The following is a 20,000-nucleotide window of genomic DNA, read 5'->3' as shown; positions in this document are numbered from 1 at the left end:
GGCTAAGCTAACTGCTAGCCCATGCAGACCAGCCGTTCCGATAACACCGAGGCGTTGACTGTGTTTTCGTGTCGTCGTGTGGTGGGAGGAGTTGTGTCGGAGGGGTCTGGCTGGGAGAGCTGGTGTTGGATCAACTGGGAGAGCTTGGCCCTGTAGGCCCAAGGACCACGGCCCTGACTGGAGCTTTGCCCGAAGAGGAAACACCGACGGGGGTCTGACAGGATGTGGAAACGGGGCAGGCTAAGCTAACTGCTAGCCCTTACATACATGGCTGCTATATTTTGTTTTTAATTTAAATTGTTTTATGTTGCCAATGAGCGTTGTCATGTTAATTAGTGTGATACTGCTTTGCAGTTCTTTATTTATTTATTTTTCTTCTGCCCATTTTTTACACTTTGTAGCTCCTTCATACTTTTAGCCACTGAAACCACTCAGGTATCAAAATGTTCATCTCTTTAAGCCCATTAAGGCTCACATTTCGGTTTTTTGAAATCTTTTATACTTTTAGACATATTAAGCTTTTTCTACTTTTTCAAAACAATGGAATTTTATGGGGAAAGGTTAAAACCCTCATCACTTTTGAACTGTATGTCCTCCTTCATTTTTTGAGCTATAAACCCCATTTAAAGCTTTGACAGTTCAGGACACTCAGCTCTTTCAGAATCCTATTCAGATTTTTAAAATATTTTATAGTTTTTGAACAATTCAGCTCTAAAGTTTAGCAATTCTGCCATACACTTTGCCTGTTAGAATGTTCAGTCCTATTGTGACGTCACATATCAATTTGAAACTCAACTGCCAGCCTAATTAGTGTGTCACACTATTGCTTTGCAGTTCTTTATTAGTGGCACCAACTCCACTTTTTCATACTTTAAACTACAGAAACCATTCAACAATCAAACTATTTATATATTTAGCACATTATGGCAAATTTTTCAGTATTTTATACCTTTAAACTTTTTAAAATATTCAACCATTTCACATTTCAGTTTCCAGGTATTTCAGGTAGGCTAGTGACTTTCTGACTTTTCCTATTTATCCATTTTCAGCAATGCTTTCGCGATTTCTTTCAGCAGCTCAGCATTCACACGTTTTTTCTGTGGAAAAGCATTTTTCTACTTAAAATTTCAGTTGGCGGTAGAGAGTCGAACCCTAACGCTAACCATCGCCCCCTGCTGGCACTACACCTTCCTACACGCGTTTACATTTCACGCCTGAGCGATGCAAATCGTGACGCCGACACGGTGGACCGGCTGGAGTATTACACGCTTTGGCGTGATACCGGGTTGCACAGACCGGCGGTTCCGGCAGTCATTCTGCGCCAGCCAGTGATCTTTTAGTTTAGTTTGGATATGTGTGTTCTAGAAGTTCTTGTAGTTCTTGTGGTTTCTGGCTATGTGTTTCGGTCTTTGTGTTGCACTGCTGTGGGGGAAACGATGTTTCGTTTCATTTCAAGTGTGAAGAGCACGAAATGGCAAATGAAGTGTTTCTGGTTCTGATACTGACTTGTGATTTGCTGGCACCACCCAGCTCTGCAGCGTGCATGGATATGGTGACGTCACTTCTCCATAACAAAGCTCCACACGACTGATGGGGCTTCGAACAGGGCCTGTAATCATCACCCAGACCTATCAAGGTTAACGCCATTTCCCCTCTCAGCTGTGAGCCTTAAAAGATCTCCATCACCCAGGCAACACGCCGTCCCCTTTTCCTTAATGGACTGGTCACTCCTCAGTGGCTCACGTGGGATCAGCTCCGCGTGAGAAGATCTGACGTCTGACGCACGCCGTTCCTGTGGAACGGGATTATGGCCTGCTTACACCAAGACGGCCGCAATAACACGGTACACTTCCTGTGCAGACCGGGATATGGGGGGGGCGCAGGTGGATGGAAATGAAGACTGTCGTGTCAGCAGAAGAGGAAGGCTGAGTGATTGAAGACAAGGGAAATGATGTGAAACGAAGGTGGAAGAGACACAGTAGTCCATGGGCCAGACGACATTTCGGTACACTCAAGGTGGCAAAACTTACTTATAATTTTTGAAAGGATCCATGTCTGTAGATGATATTTTGGTATGATAACCATTCCTGAGTGGCAGCTGTATCACAGTTATCAGCTCATGAAGTTAACCACCCGCTAAACTAAATTGCATTTTAGACGCTGGTGCATATCCTGGTTTAGCCTCATGGTCAGGACATTTTTCAATGTTCTATAATATTGTCTTTGGTATCATTTTAAAGGGGACCTTCTTAGCTTTCATTCAAGCCCTGTTGTGGATATTTCTCACAAATATAGAGGTCACTTGAGCTCTTCAACCCGTCAATAACACACATCTTTCTGCAATGTTCGCCTAAACTATATACTTTCTTTTAGCCCTGTGGCATCTAGGAATATCAGGGACACAAAACACAAAAACTGGAATACTCACAGGACTGTAAAGATTCAGGAAATGTATAATATACCCATACTATTTCATTGTGTGAGGTGATTGTGAGCCTTAAATGAGAACTAGACCAAAGCCAGTTAGGTCACAAACTGGTCTCTATACATTTGTTTAAATACACAATCAAAATACATGATAAAAAGGAATACCATAGTGAGGTAATGAACAATTTTAATATTTTAAACAACATTGACATTTACATATACTTAGTCAATGATACATGTAATCCCATATCATTAGTGGGCATATGTAATGGTAATGGGTAGGGTAATGGGTATATGTGAATATGGTTACATTATTGTTATTAAGCTCTGGGTAACCAAGTCCAGAATCAACATCCTGTGCATCAATAGACTACTACCACAGTAATACCATCAGAATCATCACACTGTCATTCATCAAACTGCTCGTTTCTCTCATCATCTGACTCCCCAAGTTCAAAGTCCAGTTCTGGACCATCCTGCTGTTTTTGGTTACTGCAGGTCTGTAACCTGCACATGTCTGTGCATGGAAGTCCATTTGACAGGCACATGCAGCTTGGCATTTTGCATGAATGCACACACTTGCATGTTAGCATTTCCAAGACCACATCCGGTGCAGGTGGGGAGCGCATCCAGTAAATGGCCAGCTTGCCTTCATCGTCTGTCCATCCATACTCAGTAGGGCTTGGCACCACAGGGTTAGCCTGCAGACAGCACTTCCATATTGCTGCCTGATAGTTGGCTCGTTGAACATGCATAAAGAGACAGTCTCTACATGGTGGCAGCTGGCTGGACTCAACCTCTCCCCTTTTGGTGCAGAAGAGCTGGTAACGCAGTTTGTTCACCTCAGCAGTGCTGCTATTAGCAACATACATCCGACAGGTGAACTGCTCAATTTTCTGGAACAGCTCATCACTCACATTCCATGTCTGTCCCAGTTGACTAAAAGTCTCTTGGCAGGAAGTGTGCTTTCTCACTATCTTCAGGGCATTCAGCTTCCCTCGACCAGCGAATGCACTGACAGTGTCGCAGCCTGTGAAGGCATGTAAGCCAATTAGGCTGTCACAGATGCTGTCTCCAAGTGAACTTGCCAGTTTGGTGATGTCGACAAACCGTGTGCGGTTCTGAGTCCCACACTTCTGGTAGATGGGACAGGTGATGTCCTTCTGGAAGCCAAGACAAAGCACCATGACATCAGTGTCCTCAGCTGTGATGATAACTGACTTTGAGCCCGCATTTGCTGCATGCAATGCATGCAGGAGCAGACGGGTGTCAGCTTCTTCATGTGTGGAGTGCAGTTCTGCTGCTTCCTCACACCCATCTTCTGTCAACTTGTTGCAGGTTTCCTCACAGGTCATGTACAACACCTTGCCATGCAGCATAGCTTTGTATCGTGGGAGTTTCCACTCTTCCACCAGAAACTTGATGAGACTGGTCTTGTTGGAGGAACTGCACAGAAATTTTCTCCACTGCTGGACGTGGTGTCCCCCTGCAAGATTCTTGTACTGGAGAGTGATGTCTCCACCCCGGTTCAGTCGTTCAACATCTTTGATCGAAGTCTGGTGATAGACATCAAAAACAACATCAATCCTCCCACTCTGTGCTCCCTCATGGAGGACCTGGGTCAAGGCTGACTCTGCCACCTGTGCAAAGGTTTTGTTGTTGCCATTCATTTTTTGGACCAGGCTCATCCCATCAATGATGGAAGTAGATGGGATTGGGATGTCTTCTGCAGGAGATACATTCTTTTCAAGCTCTCTGGCAAATGCAGCCTTGTTTGTTTTTCGTAAGGACCCATCAGCATTTGCCAGTGCCCATGGTAGTGGGCCCAATGGGTAGGCAAGGACATCATTCAGATTCACCTTCCTGCTTTCAGCCACCAGGATCATGTGACTGAAAAGGTTTCTATCTGCCTTCAGAACCACATCCTGTGCTTTCTTTCCATGAGCTTGTTTTTTGCTGACATTGGAGAATGTTTTCAGACTTTGCTTGGTCATCTTGTCGTGGAATTTCACAGGTGGTGGGTCTGCATCTAACCTTGTTTGCTGGAATGCTTGGTAGGCCTCTTCTCCTTTCTCAAGAGCTCTCAAGAGATCTATGGTCACATCAGGTGGAGCCATGTTGCCAGTGGAGAGGCTAACCAAATCAATCTCATCAGGGGACATAGGATTGAGCCAGTTATTCTCCATAAGGTCCATGAGAGACTGGACATCTGCTTCATCTCTCTTGATCCTTGGACTCTGTAGATCTGTATGAGACCATTTGCACCTGCCTTGACCTGTCAGGTCTCTCAGCTGTCTGAGGTACATGCTTCTATACTCAGCTGTGAGATAATATTTGGTCACAGCTCCTGGCTTCAAGCTGAATCCCTTTGTCCCTCCAGCTGTTTGGGTGTCTTTGTTTACCGTTTCTTCTATAGCTTGGTCAACAGGGATTCGGCCAAAGGGATTGGTGGAGCCCAGTTGGACTGAGAAGCCTCCTTCCATGAATTCTGTGTACACATCTGGGTGTGTGATGGGCAGCTCAGACATCTGGGCGTAGTAGTAGGGGAGGTAGCGTGCATAATTCATCCTGTCATAAGCAAAGCACCATGGGATCATTGCTCGAATGCTAGCCAAGTGTAGCATCCAGTCTCCCTCTCTGGATGCTCGGATGAGCCCCAACAAGATTTCAACCATGTCCAAATAGGACATCCAGACGTTCGAGAGGCTGCCGTTTCCACCTCTAAGGAACTCACGGTAGACTTCAAATAGATCCATGATGCGTGTACGAGAGCTGTTCTCGAGGACCTCCTTCAAAGCATGTTGTGAGACTTCTTTCCCAAGGCTGTCAATGGTCTTCAGTGTCTCATTCAGGTGAACCATGTCATTCCTGTGAGTTTCTTCCAACCAGGACAGGAAACCATTCAAGGTCAGTCGCATGAGAGCCTCATACAGGAGCTTGTGTAGTCGCACTGCCCTGTTGTACTTGCGGCCATCCATAACACCAGCAATTGAGCCTTCTGCAATCATGCCAGACTCAATGCAGAGGTCTTTGAGTCCAGCATCTTGGAAACGCTTTCCTATTATCGCCAGCAGTGTGCAGATGGTGTGGAATACCCCAAGCCTAACGATGATATCATGGAACTTGTCATGGTGTTTCCATGTGATCTCGACAGCCTTCGCATACAGGGCTTGGTCAAAGACACAGACAATCTTCCTCAGGCCTAAGCACTGCATGATGCTCAGTGACTGGTTAAGCACCTCGTTGACAGTAGACATTTGTGTCGCTGGAGCATTGATGGTAGGCAGATAGCCTATATTGTCGGGGATGACCGTCATCTCTCCTCGAGTCAGGATGTTGAAGCCTGTCCAGCTGCTGAATGACTGTTCTTCTTGTTGTGACATGCGTGCTAGGACCCAAAGAAGGTTTTTCTCTCTGGCAAGCTTAGTATTGGCTGCAGTATCGGCATCTGACTTTTTGCTTTGTGGTTGCCCTACCCGTTGTCCAGCATTGTAAGTTGGTAACATTGGTGGGGGTCCATCAATGCTTCTCTTCTTTGTTTTGGGAACAGTGGGCATGGGTTGGACAGGAAGTGGGTTGACTGGCTTTGCTTGCACAGCAATCCCATTGACTCTGTGAGATGTTCCCTCACCACTGACAGTTTCTTCAAGACGGTCGATATTGTCCCAGGCTAAAGTTGTGAGTATGCCAGGATGGATGTTAGCTGGAAGGGCAATGCCACTCCCTGATGATGAGAGTTTCTGGAGACACAGGGCAGTGTTGATCTCTTCCATCTGTGAATAGGACACACTGTGACCAAGTCGGTTGAGGATGTTTATCAACTCTACATTTCCTGTCAACGATTTGACACTGAATGGCAGAACAATGTGCTTGGAAGGCTTGGTATTTCCACATGTCACTGCATATACTATGTCATGGCCAAATGACTGCAGAAGGCACTGCACTCTCTGGGATGCATGATCAGGATCATTTGAGCCTTTGAGTAGAGAGTACAGGAAGATAATGAGCGACTCTGGAATGGTAGGACATTCTGCTTCTGGTTTGACTTCAGGCAGCCAGGTTTGAGGAACATCTTGACTTTTAATGTCTGCTCTCAATTTGATGGCTGCTTTAGCTATAACATCTTGTGCACTGACACTTTTCAGGGTCTGCAGCTCCCTTTTGAGAGACTGATTTTCTTTGGCAAGTTCCCTCATGGACAAGTTATCGGGTTAGAGGAGGAATTTTCCTTTCTTATCAGGGAATATCTGCAAGGCTCCAGCAAACTCACTCTCCAGGTTTCGCCTTATGTGCTTCTTGGTTGATTCCTTGACTTGGGCAATGCCTTGGGAGTTCATTGAAGCTACCAGTCTAGAAGAGAGATCAGTCATTGTCATCACTTGAGGATTGCCAAAAAGCTCCATCCTGATGAAGAGGAACAGCTCATTGTATGCCTTATTCACAGCAGCTTCATACTGGGCTGCAGCATCATCATCTTCATTGCTGGCAACCTCTCCTTTGGAAACCTCTTCTTTGGTGTAAAGTCTATAGCATGACCTGTGGTAGTGCCCTTCAGCTGCTACAAGGTCTCTACTCACAATGGCAAGGATTCTGCTGTCCCTTTTCTTTGTGGCTGCACTCCTGATCTTTGCATCAGCTCGCAGTTCTCGACACTGCACCAGTACTTCTCTCGTATTCTGTCTCTTGGAATATTTGCTGTTTTTCTGACAAAATATGCACTCTGCATCATAAGTCCTAGATGTACTTGGAGCATGTCGAGCTACTCTCTTAGATTGTTTCTCTTCAGCAGAGACACAACTTTTCTTTTCTTTTGCAAGGAGGCCATCAAGAATTTGCTTCATAGTGAAGATACTGCGACACTTTCTGTGGTAGTAGATTGCTGGAATCTGTCCCTCAGGAATGTCTTTTGCCAGTTTCAAAACTGGTTCATGATTTCGTATCTGAGCTGCCCTGAGCAGAGTTCTCCATGAGTCGACACTTTGTAGTGAAACCAGCTTATCTGTATCATCAGAACAGTGGATAATGCACTCCACCCGTGGGCGCTTTGGTATTGGGTAAAAACTTGCTTGTTCACCAGTGGCCATATTCAGTCAGTTTTCACCTGCCACATACAAACAAATACATGTAACTTAGGTGTGTGAACACTGCTAAAACAAAGTTTACTTTGCTTCACCAGCGTCATATTACCATTATTTATCTTACATAGCCATAAATAGATACATTACCTAGTTGCTATGTAACAGCTGTATTTTGTCCACATGAGGCCGCTAAAATCAACACAAGATGAAAGTTCCTCGTAGCCACTTTAACTAATCATATTAACATATACATTAAAAGAACACGCTTACATTATGGGAAATTAGCTTACAATCTTCTCCAGAGTGACACAAGAAGATAGATACCAGTTTCCTCTATATGTGTTTAGTAGAAAGCTATCTGGCTGCACGTTAGCCTAGCTTAGCACAATGAATGGAAGTACACAGTACTGGTTATCCTTGGTTGTTGGCCAACTAAGAACTGTCCCAGAGTTTAAGCTAGGCTAATCAGTACCAGGGGTGTTGAAGTGCTATATTTGTAAAAATCTGAGCAAATGCACAATCGTGAGAGGCACGGAAACAGGTTTCCTGAAAGAACAATGAAATAGCTGCTCATTTGGAAAGGTTATCATGTATTATTTTGCTTCTGTTAGTGTACCAAATAAAATGGCACCAGTGAAGTTGTGTCACCTTGGGTGATATCGATATCTGGTCTGACCCATGGACTAACTGGCTTTGGTCTAGTTAGTTTCTTAGCAATAATGCCCTTCTAATTTAAGGTTCACAATCACCTCACACAATGAAATAGTATGGGTATATTATACATTTCCTGAATCTTTACAGTCCTGTGAGTATTCCAGTTTTTGTTTTTTGTGTCCCTGATATTCCTAGATGCCACAGGGCTAAAAGAAAGTATATAGTTTAGGCGAACATTGCAGAAAGATGTGTGTTATTGACGGGTTGAAGAGCTCAAGTGACCTCTATATTTGTGAGAAATATCCACAACAGGGCTTGAATGAAAGCTAAGAAGGTCCCCTTTAAAATGATACCAAAGACAATATTATAGAACATTGAAAAATGTCCTGACCATGAGGCTAAACCAGGATATGCACCAGCGTCTAAAATGGAATTTACTTTAGGGGGTGGTTAACTTCATGAGCTGATAACTGTGATACAGCTGCCACTCAGGAATGGTTATCATACCAAAATATCATCTACAGACATGGATCCTTTCAAAAATTATAAGTAAGTTTTGCCACCTTGAGTGTACCGAAATAGGAAATTTTGGGCTCTGGCCCATGGACTACAGGACGAGATGCAAGAAGACGATGGCTTGATGGCCATGCAGACGTCATACAGAACCATTCTATAGAACCAGTGTGTAGAACTTTCTATACAAACCATGCGGTTTACCGTTTGGATCTCTTGTACAGTATCATTTTTACTCATTTCTACTCCCCCCTCGCCCGTTTTTCTCCTCAATTGTGTTTGGCCAATTACCCCACTCTCCCGACCTATCCGGTCGCTGCTCCACCCCCTCTGCCGATCCGGGGGAGGGCTGCAGACTACCACATGCCTCCTCCTACATGTGGAGTCACCAGCTGCTTCTTTTAACCTGACAATGAGGAGTTTCACCAGGGGGACGTAGCGCTTGGAAGGATCACGCTATTCCCCCCCCACTCCCCAACAGGCGCCCCGACTGACCAGAGGAGGCGCCAGTGCAGTGGCCTGGACACATACCCACATCCGGCTTCCCACCCGCAGACACGGCCAACTGTGTCTGTAGGGGTGCCCGACCAAGCCGGAAGTAACACAGGGATTCAAACTGCCGGTCCCCGTGTTGGTAGGCAGCGGAATAGACCGCTACGCTACTCGGACGCCCCTTTATTTGCTAGATTATGAAGCTCAGGGGTGTCTGATGTTTCCCTTTAGCTTTGGAGATAAGGCGACAGGAAGTTGACAGAGTTCTTCCTTCCGAGTTACACGTGTTTTTAATGCCTCGTGACTGCCCCCTGTGCGTCTCCGCGTGCAGGGTAATGGCGGCTCTGCAGCCAAGGTGACGGGTAAAGTTTGTGGCAGTGACTGATCACCCTCATCTCCTCCCAAAACCTTGACTCCCACTGTCCGCACGCTGCTCAGCGGAAACCCAATGACACATTATGACCTTGCAGAAAACGTGCGTGTGTGTGCGTGTGTGTGTGCGCGTGCATATCCGCATGAATGGGTAGTTTGTTAGTCCGCCCCTTCTAATTGTGTATTCTGCCCCACCCACCCACATACACGTGCAAGTAAACAATGTCACACAGTGCAGCTGGTGTGTGTGTGTGTGTGTGTCACAGCCATGTGAGTGTGTCCTTGTACAGAGGCTTTGCACATGTGTTTGCATATGTGATGTACTGTATGTTTGTACATGAGAGATAGTGTTTACCTCATTAACCCGGACCCCCCTCCCCCTCCACACACACACACACACACACACACACACAACCAGCAAGCACACAGCCGGGTCTGTGCCTTCACCCCTCCGTCCTCCCTCTTCACGTCACATGTGCCCTTTTTGACGTTTATCAGGTGCAGTTACACAGCGCAGTCGCAAGTTCAAGCACACAACACACACACACATACATGCATCGATGTGTTAGGAAGCAGTCCATGGCTTTCAACACCCCCTCCATGTCCACGTCGCTCCTCTTCTCAAAGAAAGAGGAAACAGGAATACAGAGAACAGGCAGATAAATATACTTTAAATGAGAAAACAGACTCATGGTGTCCACGTTTAAAAGAGGAGAAACAAGATGCAGGAGAGTTGTGTCTCCTTCTCTTGTTTCAGATCAGCTGAGCAGATGAAATAATGTGGGTCCGTTTGGTCAAAACATATATGTGTTTAATTGTAACGTAGCAGTTATGTTTCCCATGTAATAAACATCCCTAGTCTCCTCCCTCCATCATACGCCCTTTAATGAAGGATTTAAGGTGAGGGGGGGGTTAATGCCGCCATGGGGTTCTGCGTTTTCACAATGGGTGAAAGGAGCGAAATCAAACCCCTAACCCTGCCCTCATAGGTGCCATGCTCCGCTATAAAGACGTCTCCCTTCCAGACACTTGGCAAGCTGCATCGGTCAGACGAGGTGGGGAGCCTCCCCGTCCTCACCGGCCTCCTCTCTCCTCACCTGTCCGCTCAATCACTCTCTTCTTCTTGTTAATACGCGACTGACTGGCTGGGCTGTCCGCTAACCGCGGCTCTGTTGTTACACTTCTTGGTGGTGGTGTGTGTGTGTGTGTGTGTGTGTGTGTGTGTGTGTGTGTGTGTGTGTGTGTGTGTGTGTGTGTGTGTGTGTGTGTGTGTGTGTGTGCGCGCGCGCGGGGGAGGGTTAATTGCCCCTCTGTCATTTTTAATTGCAATGAACAGAGGCAGGAGAGAGGGCTGCGTCACTGGGAGGTGTTTAGAGGCCATGCATGAGGCCACGCACGCGTGGGGAACATGCACGCGTGGGGAACACGCTCGCGGTTTGCGAGGCCCAGAATCATTCCACATATCGGATACAAGCGGCTGAAATGAGTTTCCTCCGTAGGGTGTCTGAGCTCAGCCTTAGAGATAGGGTGAGGAGCTCGGACATCCGGAGGGAGCTCGGAGTAGAGCCGCTGCTCCTTCGCGTCGAAAGGAACCAGTTGAGGTGGTTTTGGCATCTGATCAGGATGCCTCCTGGGCGCCTTCCCAGCTGGGAGGAGACCCCGGGGTAGACTCAGAACTCGCTGGACGGACTCCATGTCCAATCTGGCCTGAGAACGTCTTGAGATCCCCCAGAAGGAGCTGGAGGGCGTTGCTGGGGAGAGGGACGTGTGGAGTACCCTGCTTAGCTTGCTGCCACCGCGACCCGACCCCGGAGAAGCAGCTGATGATGAGACGAATTAATGAATGAATGAATGAATGAATGAATGAATGAATGAATGAATGAATGAATGAATGAATGAATGAATGAATGAATGAATGAATGAATGAAGCACATCCTGAGCTGGTCTTTGACCGAGTACGTTATCCAGTAACGTACTCGGTACATATTTAGCCCGGTTTTCAACTTCTTCCTCCCTGCACCACTTTTCGACAGTCCTTTTTATGTCTGTGAATGTTCTCATTCATCCAGGTCATGGCTATCCAAAGGAGTTGAATCAAGTGCAACTGGACTTGGTATATATCCGTGAAGACGTTTCGCCTCTCATCCGAGAGGCTTCCTCAGTTCGTGCCTTTCTGACGAGACCATGATCTCTATAATTCTTCTTTACCTTCTTCGGGTTGTTTGTGATTCGTCCCGTTGTTCTACTGAAGCAGCCATCTCCAGCTCTTCTCTTGTGTCCTCATGTGCCTTGTCCTTCCTCACAGCTCCTGCCAGTTTCTCTTGCTTTTCTGTGAATGCCCAGAATGCCAACAGAGCGTTGGTCTCTTCCCCAGACCACTGGCTCGACTTCTCACCGCTGCTGCTGCTTTCACTCGTGTTTTCTCAAAATGGCGGCGACTTTCTTATTTTTGCAGCAAAACTAAACATCAACAGACATGCGCCAAGACTTAGGGGGCAGCTAATTTCTCGCGGTAGCCCCTCCCATAGCCACTGACGTCAGCGGTTCCAACGTCTAGCCCAGCAATTTTGCGCAGCCATGGCAGTGCAAGCTTTTGGGCACCGGCACCGGTCTTTTTTCAGTGGAAATGTGTGGAACCGGTTCCAGATTAGGCACCGGCACCGGCACCGGCACCGGAGCAGTGGAAAAGAGCTAAAAGAAGACAATGAGCAGGCCCCTACACGCCGCCTCCACAACGCAGGAGAAAATGACCCGAGATAGATGTGACCTATCTGATCCACGCTTTGTCCGGAGTGAAGCGAGGAAGAGGGCGGCTCATTGTGAGCAGGTAATTAGGAATTAGCCCCTCATTACATTCAAAAGGGGATTAACAGTACAGACGTGGCAGAGCCCCATTCATAATGTATACTGATTTAATTAACTGGTGTCGAGCCACACGCCAGCCTTGCTCTGCCCGCCGCGGTCACAGGGTCAGGCTCCACTCCCGAGCCGAGTAGAGCTGAGGAAGCAAACTGTCTCTGTGTCGCACTAATTGTTGTCCCCGCTTTGACCATTTTCTTTACACGCCTAATCCTTTCAAGGGTTGTTCCGGGAAGGGGGGGGCAGAGAGGGAAGCTGGTCCATCACAGATCCAACACATACACATGGACTATCACTCATACCTGTAGGCCAATCACAGACTAGCACAGTAATTAATTTAAGGTTTGTTTTTTCATAACTCAATCAATAAAGCATTTAGTGCATTTGATTAAAGCAAGTGGTTGCAAAAATTCCTGCCAATTACCAGATGCAGTCACATGAATCCCCCCCCCTCCCTGGGCCGTGGTACTGTCACCTGAAGAATGTATCAAAAATTAAAGTGTTTATGTCTCAGAGGATTTAGAAAAACTTGTCCACGCATATATCGTCAGTCCACTGGACTACTGTAACAGTGTCTTTACGGGTCTTTCTAGAGTATCGATCAAGTAGCTGCAGCTGAGGCGTCCGGGCGGCATAGCGGTCTATTCCGTTGGCTATCAACACGAGGATCGCTGATTCGAATCCCCGTGTTACCTCCGGCTTGGTCGGGCGCCCCCTACAGATACAATTGGCCGTGTCTGCGGGTGGGAAGCCGGATGTGGGTATGTGTCCTGGTCGCTGCACTAGCGCCTTCTCTGGTCGCTCGGGGCGCCTGTTCGGGGGGAGGGTGGGGAGAATAGCGTGACCCTCCCACGCGCTACGTCCCCCTGGTGAAACTCCTCACCGTCAGGTGAAATTAAAAAAGAGGCTGGTGACTCCACGTGCATCGGAGGAGGCATGTGGTAGTCTGCAGCCCTCCCCGGATCAGCAGAGGGGGTGGAGCAGCGACCGGGACGGCTCGGAAGAGTGGGGCAATTGGCCAAGTACAACTGGGGAGAAAAGGGCAGAACAAATCCAGAAAAAAGAAACAGCTGCAACTGATTCAGAACACTGCTGCTCGAGTCCTTACTAAGACCAGAACAGTGGACCACATCAGTCCAGTCCTGAGGTCGCTACACTGGCTCCCTGTCTGTCAAACAACTGATTTTAAAACTCTGCTCTTGGTTTATAAAGCACTGAAGGGTTCAGGGCCAAAATACACTTCTGATCTTCTGCTACACTATGAACCCTGCAGACCTCTCAGATCATCCGGGACAGGTCTGCTTTCTGTCCCGAGTCAAGCTAAACACGGAGAGGTCGCGTTCAGTTGTTATGCCCCACATATCTGGAACAAACCCCCAGAAAACTGCAGGTCTGCTGCAGCTCTCAGCTCTTTTAAATCAAGGCTGAAGACTTTCCTGTTTGCTGCTGCCTTTTGGTTATCATCTTGCACTGCTCTGTAGCTTTTACTCTTATCTATTTATGTTTTCAATGTGTTTCTACTGCTGCCGTGTGTCGCGTTACATTTGAGGGTAAAGCCTTCTATGTTTTATGTAGAGCACTTTCAATTGCCTTGTTGCTAAAATGTGCTATACAAATAAATGTGCTTTGCCCGCCAGTATACCCCCCCCTTTTTTCTCCCCAACTACCCCACTCGCCCGAGCCGTCCCGATCGCTGCTCCACCCCCTCTGCCGATCCGGGGAGGGCTGCAGACTACCACATGCCTCCTCCGATGCACGTGGAGTCACCAGCCTCTTATTTTCACCTGACGGTGAGGAGTTTCACCAGGGGGACGTAGCGCGTGGGAGGGTCACGCTATTCTCCCCACCCTCCCCCCGAACAGGCGCCCCGAGCGACCAGAGGAGGCGCTAGTGCAGCGACCAGGACACATACCCACATCCGGCTTCCCACCCGCAGACACGGCCAATTGTATCTGTAGGGGGCGCCCGACCAAGCCGGAGGTAACACGGGGATTCGAACCGGCGATCCCCGTGTTGGTGGGCAGCGAAATACACCGCTACACTACCCGGACGCCCCGCCCTTCAGCATTTTAAACTTTCCAGTGACATAAAACTTTGTCTTTGCATGTGAGTTATAGGCCTCTTGCTGACCGACTAGAGAACAGACCGGTTACAGAACGGACCGACTGCAGAACAGACCGGCTACAGAACAGACCGACTGCAGAACAGATCAGCTACAGAACAGACCGACTGCAGAACAGACCGACTGCAGAACAGATCGGCTACAGAACAGACCGACTGCAGAACAATCAGACTGCAGAGCAGACAGACTACAGAGGAGACAGACTGCAGAACAGACCGACTGCAGAACAGACCGACTGCAGAACAGACCGGCTACAGAACAGACCGGCTACAGAACAGACCGACTGCAGAACAGACCGACTGCAGAACAGACCGGCTACAGAACAGACCGACTGCAGAACAAACAGACTGCAGAACATCCTGCAGGGCTGTGAAGCTGAGCCGTCTGTGTGTCGGTGTTAAGCTTCTACAGGGGTTGTGTTTTTACCTCCGCATGCAGCGCAGCAGCCTGCATCAGGCAGGAGGCTGCATCAGGCAGGAGGCCGCATGTCGTTCTGTCTTTACGTATTTTAAGTGTTGAGCACACCGCCAGGTTAAAAAAAATATATTTGGCGTCACTGTGCAGCTTTTTGATCATTACAAATTAAAGTGCAGTGGGAGCATCTTAAAATAACACATACTGGGTACCGCGTCTGTCATCCGTCAATCTGCCCCAACTCTCAAACGCATGAACACTGAAGCGATGCTTCTTCTTTTGGTTCAACACGTTTATTTTATTACTGGTACAGGGAGGACTCTTAGACCCCCACCTCGGTCCCCATTTCACATAGGTGGAGTCTATGACTGCCCGTTCATCTGTCACCATCTCACAATGCTGTGGATGCAACTAGTCCCCAACCCTCTGTGGACAGTACACATGGCCAATTAACTCTAGTTAATGGTCATGCTCATTTGCATATGAAACTGGTCGTTGGTTTGGGTCGTTATGCCACTGTATTGTTTATAAGGGTGGGGGTACCTGCAGTCTCTGTATTGTTTATAAGGGTGGGGGTACCTGCAGTCAGTGTAAGGTTTATAAGGGTGGGGGTACCTGCAGTCACTGTATGGTTTATAAGGGTGGGGTACCTGCAGTCACTGTATTGTTTATAAGGGTGGAGGTACCTGCAGCCACTGTATTTTTTATAGGGGTGGGGACACCTGCAGTCACTGTATGGTTTATAAGGGTGGGGGTACCTGCAGTCACTGTATTGTTTATAAGGGTGGGGGTACCTGCAGTCAGGTGAGACTGGAGAGGTCACTTAGATGATGATGAAACGTGTCTCTCTATAAACGTCGTGTCCAGATGAGCGGATTCAGACTTGTGAGGTTTCCTTGTCTGGGTTATTGAGCAGAAAGACTCTGGTACAACAGGGTTTCCGCTTTATGTCATTATCATATTTTTTCTTTTAATTTGGCATTAAACTATCTGACCAAATTGCAGGGTCTAAAAAGCCCCCCCCCAAAAAAAAAACCCCACTGGTGCTATCTTTTTATACTTGCTTACATCCACTGTCCCAAGAGGACTCGATATCTTCCGTCTCGACCCTGACTCGGTCTCGACTGGTCCTTGTCTTGGACTGGTTCTTGACTTTGTCTTGACAAAGGTGATCTCAACTACAGACCCGGCTACATGTCAAAGGGTGCAAGAGGCGACTGAGTCATAGTTGGTAAAAAGATGGTAAAAAGGTGTTGTAAAGATAGTAGAAGGTGGTGTAAAGATAGTAGAAAGGTGGTAAAAAGGTGGTGTAAAGATGGTAGAAAAGTGGTAAAAAGGTGGTGTAAAGATGGTAGAGAAGTGGTAAAAAGGTGGTGTAAACATGGTAGAGAAGTGGTAAAAAGGTGGTGTAAAGATGGCAGAAAGATGGTGTAAAGGTCGTAAAAAGATGGTGTAACGATGGTAGAAAGTTGGTGAAAAGATGGTAGAGAGATGGTGTAAAATTGTAGAAAGATAGTGTAAAGATGGTAGAAAGATGGTGTAAAGACGGTAGAAAGATGGCGTAAAGATGGTAGAAAGATGGTGCAAAGATGGTAAAAGGGTGGTGTAAATGTAAAGATGATGTAAAGATAAAGATGGTATAAAGGTGGTATAAAGGTGGTATAAAGCTTAAGATGGTATAAAGGTGGTGTAAAGGCGGTGTAAAGATAAAGATGGTGTAAAGGTGGTGTAAAGGTGGTATAACGATAAAGATGGTGTAAAGGTGGTGTAAAGATGGTTTAAAGATAAAGATGGTGTAAGGGTGGTGTAAAGGTGGTGTAAAGATGGCATCCTGACAGGGATTTGGGACGGCAGAGGGGTTTCAGCGGGACGTGTGTTTCTTCTCGTCGTCCATGTAAACCGGTGCGTCCACAGGGTTTTGTTTTGTTCTGCTGGTGCTGGAGAACTTTCCTCCTCCCTGACAGTGTCATGTGGACGGGTGCAGAGAGAGGAGAGCCGCGGCCTCCGCCAGCACTGCTCCTGTCTTCCTCTCTTCAGGCTCTCCATCAAGACATATCTGCTCTTTGGTTGGGGGGGGGTCACGTAATGACCGAGGCGTGATTTTACAAAGGGGCCGAGTAGAACAGGATTAAAAAACGAAGGTGGAGTATGGAGAGTAGACAGAGACCTGGGAGTTTCTTCTTCTGCCATGTCGGACGTGTGATTCAGCTTCCTCCGCCAGAAGTTTCCAGAAGGTTTTCACAGAGGAGATGTAATGGCATGACAAAGTAAGATGCGATAGAAAAGTGAAATGCATGATGGGTGAAGTCATTAGGAGGTCGTAATCACAACTCTGAACGGTCCTCGATCTGCACAAACGTGCCGACCGCGTCCGGCCCCTGTAGCTCATTGGCTCCCCTTAGTGGCCACCTATAGAACTGCATGTATGTCCAATAACAATCCTGAAGCTTCACATTAGAGACAAGTTTCTGGAGAAAGTTACAGGGACTCAAACACTAGTTACACAAATATGTAAATGTTACTCTTCAAAGACACGTTTGTGTCCCCAAATTGTTGAAGGAAGTGTGTGTTCATGCCTTCCAGAGTGGTCTACTACACATGAAAACTAGACTGTGGAGTCTTAATAGATGTCCAGCTAGTCTGAACTGTCAACAAACAGATGAATAAACAGATAAAATAATTAACAGAACTAATCACTGTCTCCCCTGCAGCAGGATCAACCTCCATTAAGCTCTAACGGGTGTAATGTGTGATTTGTTTAGCTCACTTGAAACCAGATTTAAACAATACAACAGGGTTTAAACAACACAACAGGATTTAAACAATACACCAGGATTTAAACAACACAACAGGATTTAAACAACACAACAGGATTTAAACAATACAACAGGATTTAAACAATACAACAGGATTTAAACAATACAACAGGGTTTAAACAACACAACAGGGTTTAAACAATATAACGGGATTTAAACAACACAACGGGATTTAAACAATACAACAGGATTTAAACAACACAACAGAGTTTAAACAATACAACAGGGTTTAAACAACACAACAGGATTTAAACAATACAGCAGGGTTTAAACAACACAACAGGATTTAAACAATACAACAGGGTTTAAACAACACAACAGGATTTAAACAATACAGCAGGGTTTAAACAACACAACAGGATTTAAACAACACAACAGGATTTAAACAATACAGCAGGGTTTAAACAACACAACAGGATTTAAACAATACACCAGGGTTTAAACAATACACCAGGATTTAAACAACACAACAGGATTTAAACAACACAACAGGATTTAAACAATGCAACAGGGTTTAAACAACACAACAGGATTTAAACAATACAACAGGATTTAAACAACACAACAGGGTTTAAACAACACAACAGGATTTAAACAACACAACAGGATTTAAACAATACAGCAGGATTTAAACAACACAACAGGATTTAAACAATACAGCAGGATTTGAAAAATACAGCAGGATTTAAACAACACAACAGGGTTTAAAAAACACAACAGGATTTAAACAATACAGCAAGATTTAAACAACACAACAGGATTTAAACAATACAACAGGATTTCGGCTGTCAGGGTTTTTGATAATGGAGCAGTTTTGGGTACTGTCCACTCTTGCTGCTTCCATGTTTGTACAGTAGGGGGCAGGCTGGAGACAGACTGGGTTTCAGACGTCCACATGTCTCGTGCTAGAATCTTGAGACATGAAGAAGTCACGTGACTGTTTATTAATGGCATTTTCATGTTGACGCGTCTGCATGAAAAGCATTTTAGATTTGCTATACAAGTCTAAGCCAGAGAGGGGCGTCACGGTGGCGCAGTGGTTAGCGCGGTCGCCTCATATTTAGAGGGTCCTGGGTTCGAGCCCCGGGGTAGTCCAACCTTGGGGGTCGCCCCGGGTCGTCCTCTGTGTGGAGTTTGCATGTTCTCCCCGTGTCTGCGTGGGTTTCCTCCCACAGTCCAAAGACATGTAGGTCAGGTGGCTCGGCTGTACTACATTGTCCCTGTGTGTGTGTGTGTGTGTGTGTGTGTGTGTGTGTGTGTGTGTGTGTGTGTGTGTGTGTGTGTGTGTGTGTGTGTGTGTGTGTGTGTGTGTGTGTGTGTGTGTTTCGGCCCCGTGATGGCCTGGTGGCCTGTCCAGGGTGTCTCTCCGCCTGTCGCCCAATGACTGCTGGGAAAGGCTCCAGCATCCCCATGACCCTGAGAGCAGGATAAGCGGTCTGGGTAATGGATGGATGGATGGATGGATGTGTGGATAGATGGGTGGGTGGATGGATGGATGAATGGGTGGATGGATGGGTGGATAGCGTGGAGTGTGTCATCTACAAATCTTGACAATATAACAAATTATTAGGGAGTAATCCCCTTACAACTAAATCATGACCCAACTGACCTCATATCCGGGACTCGCGTCTATAACCAGTTCCGGCTTCATAACACCACAGCGCAGTGCATTTCGTCATCACACTGCAAGACGTCGTGGGTTTGATGCCTCTGCAGATTAAGGCTACAAACAGAGGAGCGTCTCGTGCAAACCCATTACGGGGGGGAGCACAGATTAGCACGTTAATTGCAATGGTTATAACTGAAATGCTGCCCAGATGTATAAACGCGGTGCTTCTTCTGCAGACTCCATCATTGCTGCAGTGATTTAACTAGATGGTGCAAAGTGCCGACGCAACCCGCGTGGCTCTCGCGCCTGTTTCCTGCTGCTGGAGGCGAGGTTCCAGCATCACTTGTAGTTCTGGTAACCTACAACCCGATTTGGGGTCATTGCATGTTGGTAACATGAGAATGCTGCAGGTGAAACTGTTGTGTTGGTGTCAAACTATGGCTTCCGGCTTTAATATAAGGATGCACACTTAAAAAAAAGATGTGGTGTTCACCAGAAAACCTACATGCGGCAGCACGTGTACTCGCTGATTTCGCCTTGCTGCGTGTGTGAAGATTGTGGTTTTGTAGTGTTGTTATTCTGAGAGCCATGAAACCGGATTCTAATGCCATGTAGTGCACACCTACATGGCCGGTAAACATGAT

At 46.8% G+C, this 20,000-nt stretch overlaps 1 protein-coding gene across 1 annotated transcript in view; it reads left to right on the top strand.

The window, feature by feature from the left end:
- The window catches only part of kcnd2 (potassium voltage-gated channel, Shal-related subfamily, member 2), a 194,201-nt gene that overhangs the window by 155,199 nt on the left and 19,002 nt on the right, over positions 1-20,000 (top strand).

This window comes from Lampris incognitus, chromosome 3 (assembly GCF_029633865.1).
Source record: "Lampris incognitus isolate fLamInc1 chromosome 3, fLamInc1.hap2, whole genome shotgun sequence".
NCBI lineage: Eukaryota > Metazoa > Chordata > Actinopteri > Lampriformes > Lampridae > Lampris > Lampris incognitus.
The sequence above is the reverse complement of the archived record's forward strand: the minus strand, read 5'-3'. Positions and strand labels throughout refer to the sequence as shown.